The sequence below is a fragment of the Callorhinus ursinus genome, unplaced genomic scaffold (assembly GCF_003265705.2).
Source record: "Callorhinus ursinus isolate GAN/ISIS: 27379988/994484 unplaced genomic scaffold, GSC_fseal_2.0 scaffold44, whole genome shotgun sequence".
NCBI classification, from domain to species: Eukaryota; Metazoa; Chordata; class Mammalia; order Carnivora; family Otariidae; genus Callorhinus; species Callorhinus ursinus.
The window spans coordinates 5316164-5339571 of NW_027397106.1; the positions used below are offsets into that span (position 1 = coordinate 5316164).

General features: G+C 41.3%; 1 protein-coding gene and 1 non-coding gene across 6 annotated transcripts in view; one reads left to right on the forward strand and one right to left on the reverse strand.

The window, feature by feature from the left end:
- SPATS2 (spermatogenesis associated serine rich 2) overlaps nucleotides 1-23408 on the reverse strand; it is a 150155-nt gene that overhangs the window by 111662 nt on the left and 15085 nt on the right. The gene's annotated exons all lie outside the window — the stretch shown is intronic.
- On the forward strand, nucleotides 1430-1536 carry LOC112832749 (U6 spliceosomal RNA). Its single transcript, XR_003210445.1, has one exon. It is a non-coding gene; the product is annotated as a U6 spliceosomal RNA (small nuclear RNA).

Genomic DNA, 23408 nt, shown 5'->3' on the forward strand with positions numbered 1-23408 from the left:
ACACACACACACACACACACACACACACACACACACACACACACACACACTGGAATATTTCTCAGCCATAAAAAGGAATGAAATCTTGCCATTTGCAACGATGTGGTTGGAGTTAGAGAGCATTAAGCTAAGTAAAATAAGTCACTCAGAGAAAGACAAATACCACATGACTTCACTCATATGTGGAATTTAAGAAACAAGGGGCACCTGGGTGGCTCAGTCGGGTAAGCGGCTGCCTTCAGCTCGGGTCATGATCCCAGGGTCCTAGGATCGAGCCCCACGTCGGGCTCCCTGCTCCATGAAGAGTCTGCTTCTCCCTCTCCCTCTGCCTGCCTCTCTGCCTACTTGTGTTCTCTCTCTCTCTGTCAAATGGATGAATAAAATCTTTAAAAAAAAGAAGAAACAAAACAAATGAGCATAGGAGAAAAAAACAGAGGCAAACCAAGAATCAGACTCCTAAGTACAGAAAACAAACTGATGGTTACCAGAGGGGAGGCGGGTGGGGAGATGGGGGAAATAGGTGATGGGGATGAAGGAATGCACTTGTGATGAGCAATGGGTGATGTATGTAAGTGCTGAATCACTATATTGTACACCTGAAACTATTATTACACTGTATGTTAACTAACTGGAATGTAAAATAAAAACTCAAAAAATAAACAGGTCTTCATTTACTAATAAAGGCTCCTGTGTCACATAAAACTTACATTAAATAAATGTGTATCCTTTTAATCTTTGTCAATTTAATTTTCAGACACAGCCAGGGATCTTAAGAGGTCAAGGAAAACTTTTTCCTCTTCTACAGAGCCTAAGGTAGAGAAAGGCTTATATCACTGTGTAAGTGTGGCTTTTGTCTAACAGAGTAAACCCCTCAAAAAGATTCAGAAAATTCTATGTTGAGAAACACTGTCATTCTGGACTAAACAAGACAGTACAAAATGAAAAGAGGTTTTTGGGACAAACACCCCCTTCATGCTCAAACCCTATGGTTTAGGAAATTACTCAGCTGCAAACAAAGGATACATTTTATGGAATAGGAAGGCTAATCCAGAGGGCAAAACCAAGAGCTACGAAGGATGGTTCCTAGGCAATATAGCCGAGCCCTAATCACAGAAGTGATGATATGGGCCTGGCTGGATTTCAGATTTGCTGTGGACCAACAACTATTCTGTTCCTTACATTTTTATTTTTTAACAGCAATGTCCATAGTGGTTATCTTACGCCTGTCCACTGTTGCATACTGGGTGGGCTAGGGAGAGATAACATATCTCTTTAGCTTACAGGTCTTCAAAGTGAAAGTAACGGTACCCCGGGAGCTATATGCAAGGAACAATATCCAAATAGCCTAACCTGCACCTGGATCTGATTTAGATGACAAGATCCTAGACCTCAAGCCTGAGCATGATGATGTTGCAGGTAAGACCCCTCTGTGCTTGCTCTGGCAGCACATATACTAAAATTGGAACAATACAGAGAAAGATTAGCATGGCCCCCGCACAAGGATGACACACAAATTCTCAAATTCGTGAAGTGTTCCATATTAAAAAAAAAAAAAATGACCCCTCTGAGAAGGGGTAAGTGTGTTTTGCACTTCGGAGTAATGTGAATAATCTGTGGCAGGAAGAACAACCAAAGTGGCTTTGAAATATGTCTGCATATTCTTGACACTCTTCCCAGAAAGAGGTGGAGTCTAATTCCCTTCCCTTTGAATATGGGTTGGCCTTACTGACTCACTTCTAATGAATAAAATGCAATAGAAATGACACTGATTCTGAATTTAGGTCATAAAAGACAATACACCTCCCTTCTGGCTCTCTTATTCAGAACAAGTGCTTTTGGAGCCCTAAGCCTCCAATGTAAGAACTCTGGCTACTATGAAGCCCTTTTGCGGGGACTACACAGAAACAGAGATAGTGATGTTCAAGGAGTTATTCCAGATCCTAGTTATTTGGACTTCCTTACTCAAGTGCCAGACCTGTGAGTCTAGAAGGAGAGAACACAAGACCCATCAGACTACAAGTATGTGAAAGTACTTGTGCAAGAATCACTTAGATAAGCCTAGTCAACACCCAGAACCTTGAGAGTTCTGTGCCAAGTCTGATGTAGTTTTGTTCCTTGGCAATAGATAACTGCAACAGCATGCCTGGAGACCCCAGCCTGAAATGCTGGAAGGTCAAACTTAGCCTGCCTTGTTATATATATACACCATATATACTAACCAAATGACATCAAACAACATTTCCACTCATCCAGCTCCTCCTCCTTCTCTCCAGAACACACTGAAATATTTGATTTGATCATGGTAAAAGATATTTTATGATTGATTTAACACATACACAATTAAAATGTGACAATATGTTTCAAATTGTATGCCATTCTAGCTTTAAGTGTTATTTGAAATCACCTATATTTATACCACAGTCCATGCTTCTTATTAGCATATTATTTCAGTTATTTTATAAATATTTTTGAAATGATTAATTTGAGACTGGTAGTCATACTACCTCCTCTACAACATAACACTAATTTGTAGTGTCTCAAAATGTGGTTATACCTGCAACAGAACTAGAATAATCATCACTAATATATAATAACCACTGTTTCTAAGGTCTTTTCATTTTTTTTAAAGAGGCATTTTTTTTAAGAGTTTGTTTGTTTGTTTATGGAGCACAAGCATGGGGAGGGGCAGAGGAAGAAGAAGGAATCTCAAGCAGACTCTGTGCTGAGCACGAAGCCCCATCTAATGACCCTGAGATCATGACTCTGAGATCATGACCTGATCCAAAATTTAGAGTCAGACACTCAACCAACTGAACCACCCAGGCACCCCAGGTCTTTTCATTTTTAAATGCTATGATCCAAATTCGGAGAAAATAAATCATCTGCATTTGAAGATACCCAATTCAATGTGTTTTAGATCACCGGCAGAGAATTTAATGTTCACAGATTATAAACATGGTTAAGTTCACCTTCCAAAGAGAAACTAAAACAACTGAGCCAAGAACTAATTGGTCCCAGCAGAATGGAAGAAGATACTCTGGAACAGGAACAGCAAGGAGGCCTGAGGTGAAGATAACTTACTCTGAAAATTCTCCATTGTAAAAGCATTCCCAATTAGACATTTTAAGGAAAAAAAGCCTGAATCGTCTATGCCACCAAATAACTAAAACATCCTAAATTATTTAGCCACAGTTTAATTAACCTTTTTCATCTTCCCTAGACTGTCAAATGTTTGATTTTTTTTAGCAAACAAGCACTGAGGGAAAAAAAAATCAAATATAATCTCAATCAGTTTGAGAAGAAATTTTAAAGAATAAATATGTGTTCTGCTTTAGATGTGATTCTATGACCACTGAGACCTCTGATAGCACAGCCATTGAAAAGAAAAAAGGTTCTTTCTTACTCATAGGGCAAAAGTTTAGACTCTATACAAATTTTGAAATAAATAAAGGTCCCTTCCCACAGAGAATCCATAACTACTTCATTCTTCCTTCCTCATGCAAAAGTCCCAGTACTTCAATAAAACGGACTTTAGGTGTCAGAAAAACACTAAACTTATTGAACTCAGTCACACTGAAGAATCATATATGAGAGCCCCTAACCTTCCTATTAGATTAAAGACTGTAAATAGTATAATGCAACATAGTAGAAAACATTCTGGATTCTCCCCCCAAAAAAATTCCTTTGAAGCTCTACATCAAAAAAATGTGCCCTTCTACTTACCACCCTATCTTCCAGTACTTAGTACAGGGATAAATACAAAACTGTGCATAAATGAATCAATATTTTGCCTTTATTGCCCACATAAGAAACTTGCATTCTAGTTCCATTCTACCAGTAACAATCTACACAACCCTGGGGAAAGTACTTGCTCTCTCAAGCTTTAGATTCCAATACACAACATAAAATGAGGTGAGGTGGAGACTGGGGAGGAGGATTAGACATTAAGTCTCATGAGGGCAACAACTCTGTCTTATTCAATACCTCTGTAACCCAGTCTAATCAAGTGGCTATGGTGCATTCAAATATATACTGAATGAAGTTTCTTCCAGCCCTGCTTCCATAATTCTTTTTCATTTGCTTAAATTATATTTGTTTTCTAAGCATGCAGTAAATAGTCCAACATTCCTTCTCTATACTCAACTCAATTAATAGTAAAGGCCTTTTAAAACTAGAATACTGGGACATCTGGGTGGCTCAGTCAGTTAAGCATCCGACTCTTAATTTCAGCTCAGGTCATAAACTCAGGGTTGTGAAGTCAAGCCCCGTGTCTGGCTCTGCATTCAGTGGGGAGCCTGCTTATGATTCGTTCTCTCTCCCTCTGCCCCCCCATCATGCTCTCTCTCAAAAAAATTAAAAAATAAAAATAAATAAAATAAAAAGATACGATTTGGACAAAGACAGGATGCCAGAAGCAATACAATTTTCCAGATTCTTCTGAGCTGGGTTTTGCAGTTTAATTTTACTGTGCTACTTAAATACACTATCAGAAGTACCTGGAATAGGGCGCCTGGGTGGCTCAGTTGGTTAAGCAACTGCCTTCGGCTCAGGTCATGATCCTGGAGTCCCGGGATCGAGTCCCGCATCAGGCTCCCTGCTCAGCAGGGAGTCTGCTTCTCCCTCTGACTCTCCCCCCTCTCATGTGCTCTCTCTCTCTCTCTCACTCTTTCTCTCAAATAAATAAATAAATCTTAAAAAAAAATTTTTTCTAAAAAAAATAATAATAAAGAAGTACCTGGAATAGTGAGGCTAATCCATTGCAATCCAAAAATATATTCAAACTCAAACACAATGTATTATTGTCTATTCTATACGTCCATCCTTTAGCATAAGTGATTGAGAACTGTATACGTTTATTTAGGTTCATGCTTTTCACAGCATGCAACCAACAACTACCACCAACTCATTATTTAGAGTTCTTTCTGTAACACCATATAAAAGCTGATATTTAAAAGGATCTTGTGCCTTTGAAAAACTATCATCTCCAATTTAGGTGTAGCCTTCAAAAAGTTGGCCTATCTCTGTTATCAGGTAGTAATGCCTGCAATAAATTCAAGAACTGCAGCTTGAATAAGTTATTACGGTTGACATATTCCCAAATTATCCTAATTATTAAAATCTAAAAACAACTTTTGAAATATTAACCCATATCCTCACTAGCAATTTATAGTTTGTACCCTGCCACTTAGCATTTACTTTATGTTCATTCAGTCACCTACTATGTGCCAGATATCGTTCTAGCCCAAGGGTCAGCAAACAATATTTTTCAATAAAGGGCCAGGCAGCAAATATTGTAGGCTTTACAGGCCATATGGTCTCTGTCACAATACTCAACTCTGCTGTTGGGAGTGTGAAAGCAGCCACAGACAATATACTAATGTAGGAGCATGGCTGTGTTCTAATTCAAGTTTATTTACAAAAACAGGCAGCTGGTCATTTTTGGCTTACTCTCTATTCTACACCTATGGTGAGACAGCAGTGAAACAAATTTTTAAAATTAAAATTAAGGGCACCTGGGTCGCTCAGTCAGTTGAGCGTCTGCCTTTGGCTCAGGTCGTGATCCTGGGGTCCTGGCATGGAGACCCACTTCACTTCGGGCTCCCTGCTCAGTAGGGAGTCGGCTTCTCCCTCTCCCTCTGCCCCTCCCCATGCTCATGATCTCTCTCTCACTCTCTCTTGCTCTCTCTCAAATAAAATCAAAAACAGGGCGCCTGGGTGGCTCAGTTGTTAAGCGTCTGCCTTCGGCTCAGATCATGGTCCCAGGGTCCTGGGATCAAGCCCCGCATCGGGCTCCCTGCTTGGCGGAAAGCCTGCTTCTTCCTCTCCCACTCCCCCTGCTTGTGTTCCCTCTCTCACTGTGTCTCTCTGTGTCAAATAAATAAATAAAATCTTAAAAAAAAACCTTCAAAAAAATTTAAAGTTAAAATTAATTAATTACACATGCATATGCACACAGCCTATCGCATGCTGATAAACGCTATGGAGAAAAATAAAGCAGGGTAAAGGAGATAAAGAGAGCCAGGGCCTCATTGATACGGTGACATCTGAGCCTTACACCTAAAGAAAGAGGAAAAGCCATGCTGCCAACACAGGAGAAGCATTTCAGGAAGAGATAACAGGAAGTATAAAGGTTTTAAAGAAGGAACAACCTGGATCTTAGAAAAAAAGCAAAGATGTCCCTGCGACTGAAGGGACATGAACAGAGGAAAGGATCATAGGTAATTAGGCCAAAGAGGTAAACTGAGAACAGACTCTACAGTCTTTTAGGCCACTGTCAGAACTTTGTCTTTCACCTGAGATGGAAAGCCACTGGAAGATTTTGAGCAAAGGAGTGACAATCTAATTTGACTTTTTAGAGGATCATTCTGGATGTCTACTGAGAACAGAATGTACAGAGACAAGGGCAGAAGCAGGGGAATAAGTCAAAAGACTAAATGTAATAATAATCCAGGAAAGAGAGAATGGCAGTTTGAATCTTGGTGGTAGCAGCAGAAACGGTGATCAGATTCAGTATGTATTCTGAAGGTAAAACATAATTGGATGTGGGGCGCCTGGGTGGCTCAGTCGTTAAGCGACTGCCTTCGGCTCAGGTCATGATCCCAGGGTCCTGGGATCGAGCCTGCATCAGGCTCCCCGCTCTGCGGGAAGCCTCCTTCTCCCTCTCCCTCTGTGTTCCTGCTCTAACTCTCTCTCTCTCTGTCAAATAAATAAATAAAATCTTAAAACAAACAAACATGATCAGATGTGAGATGTTACAGAGACAGAAGGCATCAAGGATGATTCCCAGGTTTTAGGCTCAAGTAATGGAAGGACAGTCTTTATGTCCTAATATGGGGATGGCTGTGGGAAGAAGCCTGGGGGAAACATTAAATTTGAGATGCATATTAGACATCCACGTAGAGATGTTAAGGAGGCGGTGAGGTATACGAGTTTGAAGTTGATACTTTTACATTATGACTGTTCCCAGTATGTTCGATCTCTCCAACAGGTACCAATTCCTTAAGAACAAAAACACCTCACTTATCACTTTACTCACAAGTATTATCCTCCTCAAGACTATCTGCTCCTACTTTATATACAGTTCTAATAAAAAGGGGCGCCTGAGTGGCTCAGTCGGTTAAGCGGCTGCCTTCGGCTCAGGTCATGATCCCAGGGTCCTGGGATCGAGCCCCGCATCAGGCTCTCTGCTTGGCGGAGAGCCTGCTTCTCCCTCTCCCTCTGTCTGCCACTCTGCCTACTTGTGCTCTATCTCTGTTAAATTAAAAAAAAAAAAAAAAAATCTTTAAGATCAGATTTCTAGGTTCTGAATCTATAAAAGACAGAAGCAGCAAATTTAAAGTGGGGGGGAAGCAACTATAACTGACAGCTGACAAAGGAATAGATATTACAAAAAGCTGGGGCGCCTGGGTGGCTCAGTTGGTTAAGCGACTGCCTTCGGCTCAGGTCATGATCCTGGAGTCCCGGGATCGAGTCCCACATCGGGCTCCCTGCTCAGCGGAGGGTCTGCTTCTCCCTCTGACCCTCTTCCCTCTCATGCTCTCTGTCTCTCATTCTCTCTCAAATAAATAAAATCTTTAAAAAAAAAAAAAGTGCCAGCCAGTTTTACAGGAGAATGGGGAAACAAAAGATATTGACATACTGTGCACATAATTTAAGTATTAAGAGGGCGCCTGGGTGGCTCAGCTGGTTAAGCAACTGCCTTCAGCTCAGGTCATGATCCTGGAGTCCCGGGATCGAGTCCCACCATCGGGCTCCCTGCTCAGCAGGAAGTCTGCTTCTCCCTCTGACCCTCTTCCTTCTCGTGCTCTCTATCTCCCATTCTCTCTCTCTCTCAAATAAATAAATAAATAAAATCTTTAAAAAATAAAAAAAAAGATATTACAAAAAGCTGACAAAAACTAGAAGTATCTAGCATTCTGAGATTATTTACTATAGGAACAAACAGCTGTACATAAATGTCAGTAAGTCAGTAGTCCCTGAAGGCCTTTTGTTATAGCACAAAATATTTCTAATTATCTTTAGTTACATTTAATGAAATCAATTTTTCAATGATATAATACATTTTTTAAAATATTGCTATTATAGGGCGCCTGGGTGGCTCAGTTGGTTAAGCGACTGCCTTCGGCTCAGGTCATGATCCTGGAATCCCGGGATCGAGTCCCGCATTGGGCTCCCAGCTCGGCAGGGAGTCTGCTTCTCCCTCTGACCCTCCCCCCTCTCATGCTTTCTCTCTCTCTCTCTCATTCTCTCTCTCAAATAAATAAATAAAATCTTTAAAAATAAATAAATAAATAAATAAATATTGCTATTATAAATGGAAGAAATGGGGATGCCTGGGTGGCTTAGTAAGTTAAGCGTCAGCCTTCGGCTCAGGTTATGACGCCAGGGTCCTGGGACTGAGTCCTGCATTGGGCTCCTTGCTCAGCAGGGGGCCTGCTTCTCCCTCTGCCTGCCACTCCCCCTGCTTGTGCTCTCTCTCTCTCTCTCTCTGACAAATAAATAAAATCTTTTAAAGGGGGGGGCACGCCTGGTGGCTTAGTTGGTTAGGTCGTGGTCTCAGGGTCCTGGGATCAAACCCTGCATCGGGCTCTCCACTCAGCAGCAAGTCGGCTTCTCCCTCTCCCTCTGTGATCACTTTTGCTCTCTCTTAAATAAAATCTTTAAAAAACTAAATAAAAAATAAATGAAAGAAATGGCTGACTCAATCAGTAGAGCATGTGACTCTTAATCTTGGGATTGTGGGTTTGAGCACCACACTGATTGCAGAGATTACTTTAAAAAAATAAAATCTTAGAAAAAAAGTTGGCGGTGGGGGGGAATACCTGGCTGGCTCAGTCGGAGAAGCATTGCGACTCTTGATCTTGGGGTCAGGAGTTCGAGTCCCATGCTGGGTGTGGAGATTACTTAAATAAATAAATAAACAAACTTAAAAAAAAAAAGCTGGGGGGGGAGAAAAAAAAGAAATGGTATGTACGAGTTAATATCAATTATTTGAAAATTTGATGTATGTGTTATTTTCATAGGATTTACTGCAAGGGAGCAAATGAAATTACTTACATGAAAGTCACTGAATAAACATTTATTTTGGACTCACCCTGTGCTGGAAATGATGGATATAAGAAAAAACAACCTGTCATTCAAGTTCAAGTCTCTTCTTGAGGGATAGAAATATAAACAACTAATTGTAATACAATGTGATCAGTGGAATGAACACAGACTTTGAACTAAGATATCGGGGTTTGAATTTTGCCACTATTCTTAGCTTACAGTTTGAATTGCTAACCATTCTTAACTTGCCAGCCATTCAAAAACAAGTAGCAGGCCATAGTTGACCGATGTATGAGCAGTAGTCTGCCAACTCCTGGTGTACAGGAATATTGGGGGTGAATATGGTGATCAGAACAGATGATTCTGTTCCCTATTTCCTGGGAAGAAAGGTTTGGAAATTGGAGAGACACAGAGAGTCGAGCTGTGGCTGCTGGACATGTAACTCTCCTCCCTATTCTCTTTGCCTAGCTAACTGCAGTTCATCTTTCAGGTCTCTGCTCCCGTGTCACTAACTCCAGAACCTGCACTCTTCCCCTCTCCCTACCCGATCTGAGACTAACCTGAGGCTTTCACTACAGACTCCCAAAGAACCCTCACTACAAAGCCTTCACATTAAATTATAATTTCTGGTTTAATTGTCTTTCCTGCTAGATTGTAAACCCATGTAAATGGGAACCTTTCTACATGCTCAACATGATATCCTGAACATCTAGCCCAGTGCCGGGCACATAGTAAGTACTAATAAATATCCACTGAAATGAATGAATCTAACAATAGTTGAGGCTCCCATCCAGCAACAGCTCTTTCAGGAACCTGTCAAAACACAAATCCTTGCAGGCACTTGGGTGGTTTAGTTGGTTAAGTGTTCAACTCTTGATTTCAGCTCAGGTCATGATCCCAGGTTCGTTAGATCAAGCCCCAAGACAGGCTCTCTGCTGGGCATGGAGCCTGCTTAAGATTCTTTCTCTCCCTCTTTCTCTCTGTGCCTCCTACCCAGCCCCCTTGTGTGCTCTCTCTCTAATAAATAAATAAAACAAAACAAACAAACAAAAACACAGATCCTTGGGCAGATTCCCTCCTTCAAGACAGAACTTTACTCTCCCCTCCCAGGACACAGGTCAAACTCTTTCCTCTTCTAACTCCGTTTCCTAGGCCAGATTTAAGGAATCTAAAGCTAACTCTCCCTGAAATCTGTTCCTTCCTTTCCCTTTCTAACCCTGATGGTGAGACTCCAATTCCTTACTGTAATCTTGCTGTCATTTCCCCAGCAAACTAGTAACAGCATCATTTACCAGTTTCCAGACTACCTAGGATATTTAAGAATAGGGTACTGAAAACATCTAGATGTTGTACTCTAAGTTTTCAATAAGAAAGGGGAAAAAATAGAGGCAGGGCAGGTAAACAACAGGGAATAGAAGAGGAAATTCTAGGGGCGCCTGGGTGGCTCAGTCGTTAAGTGTCTGCCTTCAGCTCAGGTCGTGGTCCCAGGGTCCTGGGATCGAGCCCCATATTGGGCTCCCTGCTCGGCGGGAAGCCTGCTTCTCCGTCTCCCACCTCCCCCTGCTTGTGTTCCCTCTCTTGCCGTGTCTCTCTCTGTCAAATAAATAAGTAACATCTTAAAAAAAAAAAAAAAAGAAGAAGAAGAAGAAGAGGAAATTCTAATTTTTGACTAGCTGCATGAACAGTCTCTTACTGTAGACCATGCTAGCCCCAGGAGTGCAGAGCAAGTAGCGGAGCTGTAGCTCCTCTGCCTTTCCCCCAGCCTCTGCACCAGCACCAGCAGGGAAGTGAAGGGACCCCTTCACCCTCTATTCCTCACCTGCTTACACTACAATTTGCCTGAGACATCAAGACTCATCTCATTATGATCATTCCTTCTTTATATCACTTACCACAGGAATCCCAGGACTCTGGGTCATTCCAAATCCCTAAGCTCTCATTCCCACATGGCTAAGTACATCCCCTTTCATCAACAGCTCCCCTCTCCTACTCCTCCTCAATTTCTGCTCCAAGTGAAATCAGTTTCTCTGAGGCCACTGCTCACTCTACAGTCTTATCTGTGGTTGCTCCTCTCCCACACCCCTTCTACTACTGGGCCTCGGGCAGAAGAGGAGGTATTCATGTTGTCCCTCACCTCTGCTTCCAGATTATTCCCCTTCCTTCCTTCCTAAAACAGCTCCCTGTCAGATGATGCTACCACCTCCCACCCCTCTGTTGCATTCATATGGCTATGCCTAGATCACTTCTCAAGCCTCCCACATTTTAGTTCCTATCTCACTGGCCTGTCATAATTCCAAGTCATTCACTCACTCACCTGGGTGACTGTCGCGATACTTGACCTTCTCAGTTTCCTGACCTCCTCATAGGCAAACAACCCTGCCCTCTACCCTACGGTAGCCACTCCCTCCCTCAATCAATATCCTGGCCTAGAACGTGCCAGCACAGTAACTACAGTCTCTCCATAATCTCTACTTCATCTGCACCCCACCCACCAATCACCACTCCCTATCTTTTCAGGTTGCTCCCTCTAGCACCCCAACTCCAACAATACTTTGACCCCACCAGGAATTACAAGCCATTGATTCTACTCCCCTCTCAGGTCTTCATCTCCTGCCTTAGCTTAGAGTTCAAAGTCCATTACAGCTTAGACTGAGGTCCACTCTCCTGCACGCACCTCAAGTGTCCTGCCCCCTCCCTCACTTCATCATACTTGCCTGGCAGAACACCCACCCTTATTAAATATAACGCGCTGTCAAACAACTAAACACTTCAGGACATTCCAGAGACAAATGGAAATTTGAAAACTGCCAGGAAACTGGATATTAAGGAATTATTAAAATTTTTGGTATGATAATGGTATTTTTGCAAGCATCCATATCTCTTAGAAATATGAAATATTTGTGCACAAAATATGATGTCTGGTGTTGCTTCAAAATAATGTGCAAGGGTGGAAGTAGATAAGTGTACAGATAAAACAAGATCGGCACTTAGTTAATATTTACTGAAGCTGTGTGACGAGTACATGATGGCTCTATTTTGTGTATTTAAAGTTTTCCCTCATAACATATTAAAAACAAAAAATACAATTGTCTCACTACTCTGTGCCTATACCATGCGGCTAAACGTGGCTTTGAAATGAAAAAAACAAAAACACATGCCCACACATCCATACTAAACCGTCTCACTTAAAATTCACAATCACTAACTTAAAATGGTGTCTCAGCTCAACATGACAATCCTACGACTTCTGCCTTATCCATTCATTCCTCCACTCCCCTATGGGTCCATTTCATGTCATTTCCTCTCTCCTCAAGCCATCAACACCTGTTCTACATCTTCACTCCTGGCTACTGCCCTTCCTTCCATTTTCTCAGTGAAACAGGAAGCACTCACTACCGCTACCAGCCTGGGTTCCTGTTTGCCTTGTCTTCCCTGTTACTTACCGTGGAAGAACCGACTGCTCCTAAGGCCAATGCCTCCGCTTGGATACCAGATCCCAAGCCCATTCCCCATTGCCCAGCCTTTCCCCATTCCCACCTCTGCATCAGCACTGTTTCCTTCTCTATGGATCCTGTCCAACAGCATTATATAAAAACATTCTTATTTCTCCCAATTTATTTTTATTCTTTTTTACTGAGGTATAATTGATACATAATATAACTGTTTCAGGTGTACAATTATTTCTCTCATTTTATTTTTTTTTAAAGATTTATTTTTACTTGAGAGAGAGAGTACACAAGAGGGGGTAGGGTCAGAGGGAGAAGCAGACCCCCCCACTGAGCAGGGAGCCCGATGCGGGACTCGATCCCAGGACTCCAGGATCATGACTTGAGCCGAAGGCAGTCGCTCAACCAACTGAGCCACCCAGGCGCCCCTATTTCTCCCATTTTAAAAGACAACTCTTCAACCCCAATTTCCCCTCCAGTTATGTATCCATTTCTCTGCTCTCTATGACAGCAGAACTCCTAGAAGAAGCTGTCTATGCTCACTATCTCCAAATTCCTCTCCTCCCTTTCTCTTTCAAAATCACCCCAATGAGCTTTTATTTCCTGATTATTCTACCGAACCCTCTCCTATCAAGTTCAGCAACAACTTCCAAATTGCTAAATCCAATGGTCAATGTTCAGTTTTCATCTTATTTATATATCAGCAACATCTGGCACACCATACAAATTCTTATTTTGTCTAAATGTTACCCTCTCCAGAACGTCAGCTCAGTAAGGATAGGGATATTTCTTCTGTCCACAGTTATCTTTCTAGCACTAAGAACAGTGTCTAGTACATGTTCCATACATATTCCACTGATTCTAAAATGCCTTTCCCCCCCATATTTTAACATCTCTGAAATCCAGACACAACTGATGACATCTTTCAATTGTTATATTTCTTCAAACCACCTATGACACTACCAACCCAAAACAACCTTTAATTAAAATCTCTGCTTGAGTGTTTTGTACCACTTGAGTATCTAGTGTGAATTCTGACTGAGAACCACTTCAAATCTCTAAGAAAGTTTTCCCCCTCCTACACAACACCAGGATTGAGACATGCCTTCTGTCACTTTCTATGTGGTGGGTTTATTTCTCATTTACATTTTCATGTAGTTTCCCAGCTTTATGTAAGGCCTTGTAGAGACTACCCATCTTGGGCCTATTTTCTTTTTTTAGTAGTACATAAAATAGTGATGCATCTTACAACTGATAGTACCAAAATAGCAATTCAAGCATATTATTTACAGAAATAGAAATAAATACAAAAAAAGTGTTAACTATAAAAGCTAAAACTGCCTCTGAGGAAAGTGAAATAAATGAGGAAAGAAGCTTTTTTTTAAAACGGATTCTATAGAACTGTTTGATTCTACACACTATATACACATATAACTTTGATAAAAATGAACCCTAAAACCTAAATAAAAGAAAAAAATTAAATAATCTTTGAGAAAAACAGAGGACAGAGGAAAACGTATGTGGACACGGGGGGAAAAAAGCAGGGGTCAGAAGGTAGGAAGCCCTTGAGTCTATCTAGCAAGGGCAGAATAATGAGAAAGGACAAAAACAAAGGGAAGAACAGCTTAGCAAGGAGGACTGGACACAAAGCATGCTAAAACAGCCTAAGATTAAAAAAAAAAAAAAAAAAAGCCAGAATAGGTTGTTTAATTGAAATTGTAGGGAATGATATAGAAATAGACCTTTTCAACTGAGCTCCATATTACCCATATTACTTAATGACCAACTCCATTTGGATATCCATTTATCATATCCATCTGAATATACAAGTAGGATTCCATTTATTTAAAATAGAAGATACAAACTAAACTAGTGACAGAAAGCAAATTAGTGGTTGCCTATGGGGGGCAAGGAAAGTGGAGGAGAGGAAAGTTTTGGGGGTTATAGATATGTTCATTATCTTGACCCCAACGATAGTTTCACAGTATATGTCAGAATTTAACAAATTGTCCACTGTAAATACATTAGTTTATTCTATGTCAATTATACCTCAAACATAACACCTATTGTTATAAAGTTGGTTTATAAAAAACAAGACAGGGAGAGCCACAGATTAGAAGAACATTTGCAATGCATACAACTATAAAGGATTAGTATCCAAATGTATTAAGAATACTTATCAATCAGTTTAAAGCAAAAACAAACAACTCAATAGAAAAATAAGCCATGGCAATTAACAAATAACACACAAGGGAGGAAACTTAAAAGACAATAAACAAACTGAAATATGTTCAAACTCACTAACAATGGAGGAAAGGCAAATTAAAACATAAAATAGTATGACACTCATAAGATCAGCAAAAGTTATAAAGAACCAATAAAACTCAGGATTGTCATAGAGTAAAATGAATTCTTATATACTACTGATGAGTGTATAAATTGAAACAACCTTTTTGGAAAGCATTTTGATGATATCTAGAAAATTAAACATGCATAAACCTTAAGACCCAGAAATTCTACTCTCACTCATCAGCACAAGGAAACATGTAGAAGGTTCACACTACAACACTGTTTGTGATGGTTAAAAATTGGTTAAGGGGGTGGAGGGCACCTGGGTGGCTCAGTCAGTTAAGCATCTGACTTCAGCTCAGGTTGTGATCTTGGGGTCCTGGAATCGACCCCATGTCGGGGTCCCCACTCAGCGGGGAATCTGCTTGTCCCTCTCCTTCTCCCTCTGCCCCTCCCTCTGCTTGTGCTCACTCTCTCTCTCAAATAAATAAAATCTTAAAAAAAAAAAAAAAACAACTTGGGGCTCCCGGGTGGCTCAGTCGGTTAAGTGTCCAACTCTTGATTTTAGCTCAGGTTACTATCTCAGGCTTGTGAGATAGTGCCCTATGTAGGGCTCTGTGCTCAGCAGGGAGTCTGCTTGAGATTCTCTCTCTCCTTCTCCCTGTGCCCCTCCGCCCCACTTGCACACACATGCACTCTCCTTCTCAAATCTTCTTAAAATTTTTTAAAAATAAAATGTATAGCCACATAACCAAACACCTACAGAAAACTTAAACTAGAGCTACATGTATTAACAAGGAACAAATCTCAAAAACCATGCTGAGCAACAAAAACAAACTGCCAAAAGATAAGCACAATATGATACTGCATTTTAAAATACTATTTTCCTTCTAAGAAGCCACAGATAAGACACATTATTATCTGACAAACCACTAAGAAAAAACTCTCCAGTTAATCAGTTGTAAAAATACATCACAAATGCAAAGATTAAATGGGGAGTTGGGGAAATATGCATCTTAGAACCAACGAAATACTCTTCTGTATAGTTTGTGTACATATACATAGTAAAATTTTTAAAAGCATGCAAGAGATTGTCACTGAATATGTTATAGTGGCTGCCTCTGGGGAAAGGAGGGCAACATAACTGCCATGTTTTCTTTAAAAAAAAAAAAAGGTGGGGCACCTGGGTAGCTCAGTTGGTTAAGCATCTGCCTTCCACTCGGGTCATGATCCTGGGGTCGTGGGATCGAGCCCCACATCAGGCTCCCTGCCCGGCGGGGGGCCTGCTTCTCCTCTCCCTCTGCTGCTCCCCCTGCTTGTACTCTCTCCCTCTCTCTGTCTGATAAATAAAATCTTTGAAAAAATAAAAATAAGTAAGTAAATAAATAAACAATCGGTTTAGTTAGGTCAGTTGGGTGTCTGCCTTCAGCTCAGGTCATGATCCTGGGATTGAGCCCCGCATCTGGCTCCATGCTTAGCAGGGAGCCTGCTTCTCCCTCTCCCTCTGTCTGCCACTCCCCTTGCTTGTGCTCTCTCTCTGTCAAATGAATAAATGAAATCTTTTTTTTTTAAGATTTCATTTATTCATTTGAGACACAGAGATACAGAGAGAGAGAGAGAGAGAGAGAGAGAGAGAGAGAGAGAGACAGAGAGCATGAGAAGGGAGAGAGGCAGAGGGAGAGGGAGAAGCAGGCTCCCCGTCGAGCCAGGAGCCTGATGTGGGGCTCGATCCCAGGACCCTGGGATCATGACCCAAGCCGAAGGCAGATGCTTAACCATCTGAGCCACCCAGGTGCCCCAAATGAAATCTTTAAAAAGAAAAAAATCTAGGGCACCCTGGGTGGCTCAGTCGGTTGAGCATCCGACTCTTGATCCAGTTCAGGTCTTGATCTCATGGTCATGAGTTCGAGCCCCATGCTGGGCTCTGTGCTGGGCGGGCAGCATACTTAAAAAAAAAAAAAATCTGATGCCCAAATTGTGGTCTTTTTTTTTTTTTTAAGATTTTATTTATTTATATGACAGAGAGCGAGAGATAGCAAGAGTAGGAACACAAGCAGGAGGAGTGGGAGAGGAAGAAGCAGGCCTCCTGTGGAGCAGGGAGCCCGATGCAGGACTCGATCCCAGGACCCGGGGATCACGACCTGAGCCGAAGGCAGATGTTTAACGACTGAGCCACCCAGGCACCCCCCAAATTGTGGTCTTTAAATACCATTTCCCAATAAAGATATTAGGACTTCTTAGAGAAATGGCTGATTCCAGGTTTATAGAAGGAAATAAACAGATGAAACTGGGATATTTTCTTGTACCTAAAAGCAAGAAAGCTATCCAACAACTATTGGGGTCTCATTAAAAGAACACAGAAGTCACTTTAAATGGGTCCCACTACACTAAGATAGGACAATGTGAACACCAATAAGAATAATATCTATAGTGCCTGAAATACATGAAATATATAAAAATCCACTGACTCATAATCATACTCTAAAACAAAAAACTCATTGCTCACTTTTGGAGGTTAGTAGGGACTAACTCACTTCATTATTCTAAATATTGATGAAGAGAAAGAACCAAAGCATTTATTCTGCCTCTTCTGTATAAACCACATTTCAGAGTAATCAAAGAGTTAATGGAAGAAAATACCACTTTATAGAAGGATTCCAGCTCATAAATACAGAATAATAATAGCATTAGAAAATCGCTATTTTGCAAGCCTTAATAAAAGAATGGATCGAGGTAACAGCCATCAGTGGCTGCAAAAATCTTTAGATAAAAAAAACCATTAGATAAAAGACCATGGGGTGTCAGGGTGGCTCAGTCGTTAAGTGTCCGCCTTCGGCTCAGGTCATGATCCCAGGGTCCTGAGATCGAGCCCCACATCAGGCTCCCTGCTCCGCGGGAAGCCTGCTTCTCCCTCTCCCACTCCCCCTGCTTGTGTTCCCTCTCTCGCTGTCTCTCTCTCTCAAATAAATAATCTTAAAAAAAAAAAGACCATTAAGAAGAGGATGGATCATGTTGACAGTACTCAAACCCACTGATCAAAAGAAGGGAGTGGGAAGGATAGATGATACTAAGAATGGAAAAAATGTTGATAATTGCTGAAGCTAGATGAGGATACATGGAAGTTCATTATATTCTTTCCACATATGTGGAATGTTGAAAATTTCCACAATAAAATAAGTCAACTTGAAAAAAAAGATATGAAGCAAATTGGCATAAAATGAGACAAAGCACAGGTGTTTCTATATTATTCTTTATTTTTAATCTGTGCATTTGGAAATACTTTACAGTAAGCCAGATTTAAAGTAAAACTAAAATACCAAACAATAAAAACAGACTGGGATGGAGGGAAGGAATGTGATTTAAGGCATTCTAAGGTTCTTGTATTATTCAGAAAGGCAGGGATAGTAATTTTAGAGATCAGTATGTCTGCATGTTAAAAATTAAAGAGTTAATTACTAAAAAGAGAAATACGATGTTCAACTTCAAAATCAATAAAAGACAAAAGGGCTCTTGGGGCACCTGGGTGGCTCAGTTGGTTGAGCAGATATCTGACTTCCGCTCAGGTTGTGGTCTTGGGGTCCTGGCATGGAGCCCTTGCATCAGGCTCCCCACTGGACAAGGAGTCTGCTTGTCCCTCTGCCCCTCCCCCGCTCGTGTTTTCTTTCTCTCAGATAAAATCTTTTTTTTTTTTAAGATTTTATTTATTTGACAGAGAGAGACACAGCGAGAGAGGTGTACACAAGCAGGGGGAGTGGGGGAGGGAGAAGCAGGCTTCCCACTGAGCAGGGAGCCCGTTGTGGGGCTGGAACCCAGGACCCTGGGATCATGACCTGAGCCTAAGGCAGGCGCTTAATGACTCAGCCACCCAGGTGCCCCTCAAATAAAATCTTAAAAAAAAAGAAGATGATAGGAAAAAGGGCTCTCTCTATATACGTGTAACAGAAACCGAGCCCCACATCGGGCTCCCTGCTTGGCAGGAAGCCTGCTTCTCCCTCTCCCACTCCCCCTGCTTGTGCTCTCTCACTCTCTCTGTCAAAAAAATAAATAAAATCTTAAAAAAAAAAAAAGATGGTTAAAAAAATAAACTAAAATGGCAAAGGTCTAAAAGTATCAGTAATTACACTAAGAAAAGATTAAACTTAACAAAAAACAGACTATCAGACTGATTTTTTTAAAAAATCCAACTATGTACAGATTACCAAGATAAGCTTAAAGCAAAGTGAGACAGAAATTTGGGAAATTAAAACATATACTACACGAATATTAATTAAAAGAAATCTCAATATTATTAATATTAATATGAGACAAAATAAGATTTAAAGCAAAAATCATTAACACGTAGTCATCAGGAGAGAGCCCACAGGATTCATCACAAGAAAACTACTTACTTCTGGAGTGAGACATCCCTCCCTGCCATCCACAGATATTTATTTTTTTTATTTTTTTAAGATTTTATTTATTTGTCAGAGAGAGAGAGAGAAAGCACAAGCAGGGGGAGTGGCAGGCAGAGGGAGAAGCAGGCTTCCTGCTGAGCAAGGAGCCTGATGTGGGACTCAATCCCAGGACCCAGAGATCATGACCTGAGCTGAAGGCAGAGGCTTAACCAACTGAGCCACCCAGGCGTCCCATTCACAGATACTTAAAAAGAGGGTCTAAGTACTTGGAACAAAAATGTCCTTCCAGAGATCCTACCACTTGCAACAACACTGATGAACCTGAAGGACATTATGTTAAGTGAAATAAGCCAGAAACAAAAAAACCCTGCATGATCCCACTTACACATGGAATCTAAAGAAGTCAAAAACACACAGAAGCAGGGAGTAGAATGGTGGTTACCAGGGGCAGGAAGGTGGGGGGAACCGAGAGATGTTGGTCAAAGGGTACAAAGTTGCAGGTATATAAGATGAATAAACCTAGAGATCTAAGGTACAGTATGATGATTAAAGTTAATAACACCATACTGAACACCAGAAATTTGCTGAGAGATTTCAGGTTTTCACATCACACACACACAAAAGGTAATTATGTGAGAAAATGGTAGTGACTATGGTAATCATTTCACTGTCCTATGTATATCAAAACATCATGATATACACCTTAAATACAATTTTCATTTTAAAAACTAATTAAGGGCGCCTGGGTGGCTCAGTCGTTAAGCGTCTGCCTTCGGCTCAGGTCATGATCCCAGGGTCCTGGGATCAAGTCCCACATCGGGCTCCCTGCTCAGCAGGAAGCCTGCTTCTCCCTCTCCCACTCCCCCTGCTTGTGTTCCTGCTCTCGCTGTCTCTCTCTGTCCAATAAATAAAAATAAAATCTTTAAAAAAAAAATAAAAAAATAAAAAAAATAAAAACTAATTAAAATTTAAAATAAGCATGCTCTTCCCTAGGATACAGGACTCCTTGCCCCTCCTTCCCTCCCAACACTCACACCCTTACCTCAGAATCTGCCATCAAGTACTTTATCTCTGTTTATGTGGTCCCATCAAAAGAAGCCCCAGGGGCGCCTGGGTGGCTCAGTCGTTAAGCATCTGCCTTCGGCTCAGGTCATGATCCCAGGGTCCTGGGCTCGAGCCCCGCATCAGGCTCCCTGCTCCACAGGAAGCCTGCTTCTCCCTCTCCCACTCCCCCTGTTTGTGTTCCCTCTCTCACAGTCTCTGTCAAATAAATAAATAAAATCTTAAAAAAAAAAAAAAAAAAGAAGAAGCCCCAGACTTTCAGACCTCTCATCTCCCATATTCTAATCCCCACACAGTTCTACACATCCTCTGCTCTGTCCCCATGTGCCAAACATCTCTTCCCAAATTTTGAAATTCTTCCACTACATTTTCAACTTCTACTCTCAACATTTCCTTCTACTTCTTGTTCTAATTAAAATCTGGTTCTCAGGGGCGCCTGGGTGGCTCAGTTGGTTAAGCGACTGCCTTCGGCTCAGGTCATGATCCTGGGGTCCCGGGATCGAGTCCCACATCGGGCTCCCTGCTCAGCAGGGAGTCTGCTTCTCCCTCCGACCCTCTTCCCTCTCGTGCTTTCTATCTCTCATTCTCTCTCTCTCTCAAATAAATAAATAAAAAATCTTTAAAAAAAATAAATAAAATAAAATAAAATCTGGTTCTCGGGGCGCCTGGGTGGCTCAGTGGGTTAAGCAGCTGCCTTCGGCTCAGGTCATGACCCTGGCCAGGGTCCTGGGATCGAGCCCCGCATCTGGGGAAGCCTGCTTCTCCCTCTCCCACTCTCCCTGCTTGTGTTCCTCCTCTTGCTGTGTCTCTTTCTATCAAATGAATAAATAAAATCTTTAAAAAATAAAAATTAAAAAAGAATAAAACCTGGTTCTCTGAGGCCATACTTCTCTCGCTGCCCTCAAGTAGTGAAAGTTCTCTTTCCCAAACCCTATATACCACTGGACCTGGGGGTAAGGAGAGTGCCCTCCTTGCTCCTCACTGATGCTTCTAAATCAGTCTCCTTCCCTTTTCCCTAAAAAAACCCTCCACTTTGAATATCATGTGAAAACTCTATTACCCCTTACCTGGTTGTGATGGTTAATTTTGTGTGTCAGCTTGACTGGATCATGGGGTACCCAGATATGTGGGTAAAGACCATATCTGCATGTGTCTGTGAGGGTGTTTTAGATGAGAATAGCATATGAAATGGCAGACTGAGTTAAGCAGCTGGCCACCCCCCAATGTGGGTGGGTATCATCCAATTCATCAAAGGCCTGAATAGAATAAAAAGTTAGAGAAAGAAAGAATTCCTTCTGTCTCTGCCTGACTGCTGAACTAAACCACCTATCAGTCTTCTGCCCTTGGATTGGGACTTACACCACTGGTGTTCCTAGTTCTCACGCCTTTGGTCTTGGACTGGAATTTACACCACCGACTTTCCTGAATCCCCAGCTTGCAGACATCAGATCATGGGACTTCTCAGCCCCCATAATTATGTGAGCCAATCCATATAATAAATCTCATTCTGGAGAGATACAGATAAAAATGCAGATATAAAGATACAGACGAGAGAGATCGATCCTATGGGTTCTTTTTCTCTGGAGAACCCTAATACTCTGACTCTCCACTACACAGATCCTGTCTTAAGTCTCAGTGATTTCACACACATGATCTTTCTAATACCCCATGTCTCTGAATTCCTTGATTCCAATGATCTTGTCCTTTACCCACGAAGCCCATGCATGGTAATGCCTCCATGATCTCTATTTTTGTATCCTACTGCCTGACCATGACCTACAACCTTTATAGCTATCTTTACAGCTCTGTCTCTCACATACCCAAATTCCAACATCTTTGAATCTCAATGGGACCTTCAATTCATTGATTCTACCATCTTTTCACCACCTCTTAGCCACTTCATGTCCTCCCTTTCCTGTTTACCTGGTTTAAATTCCACAATTTAAATGAGTATATTATCATAATCACTCCCTTACATATATGCTCTATTCCCTTGACCTTCTCATGTTTTATTCCACTATCTTGGTAAAAATCTCTCTCTGGTTAAATCCACTCCAAACATACACCCCTTCAGCTCAATATGGCTGGAAGAAAAAAAACATACTCACTAATCTCACTTTAAATTCATGACCACGGGCGCCTGGGTGGCTCAGTTGGTTAAGCGACTGCCTTCGGCTCAGGTCATGATCCCGGAGTCCTGGGATCGAGTCCCACATCGGGCTCCCTGCTCAGCGGGGAGTCTGCTTCTCCCTCTGACCCTCTTCCCTCTCGTGCTCTCTCTCTCGCATTCTCTCTCTCTCAAATAAATAAATAAAATCTTTAAAAAAAAATAAAAATAAATAAATAAATAAATAAATAAATTCATGACCACAAGACTCAAAGGCCCCTTCATGCCACCTGGAAATCATACACTACTTCCCCGTTGCAGCCATTCTCCCACTCTCCTGAACATTCGCACCTTCTCCTCTCTCCACAAACCTCCATCATTTCCACCCCACCCTCACTCTCAGCTGAGCACTCTGATTTCCTAACTCACTGAGAATATGACAACAATCAGAAGAAAGCTTTCACAAACTTCTACTACCAAATCAATCCACCTACTTGATGGGTGGGTCTGAGATATATTTTGAAGATGTAATCAGTAAGATTTGGATATGGATCTGATGTGAGGTATGAGGAAGAGAAAGGAATCAAGGATGACTTTTAAGTATTTGCTAAAATATTACTTTCTCAACAAGGCCTTCCCTACCACCTTCAGTGTCTGTCTGTCACACACACATAGAGTCACATGCTTAGAGAGTGTCCCTTATCTCCTTTCTTGTTTTTTTTATTTGGGGGGTGTTTTTAATACTAATTTTCACCAACTTAAATACTAAACATTCTAATCCTTTGCTTAGTATCCGCCTTCCGCAACTAAAATAAGGCAAGGATTTTTATGCTCAGTTCACTCCTGTGTATCAGAGAAATAGACATTCATTAAATTTTATTAAAGAAATGAAATGTCTCTAGCATGAGCAAATGGATAAATGGCGTCATTTACACAGGAAAAAGAATACCTTTCTTTTTTTCTTTTTTAAGTAGGCTCTATGCCCAGCATGGAGCCCAACATGGGGCTTGAACTCACAACCCTGAGATCAAGACCTGAGCTGATGATATCCCAGAGTCGGAT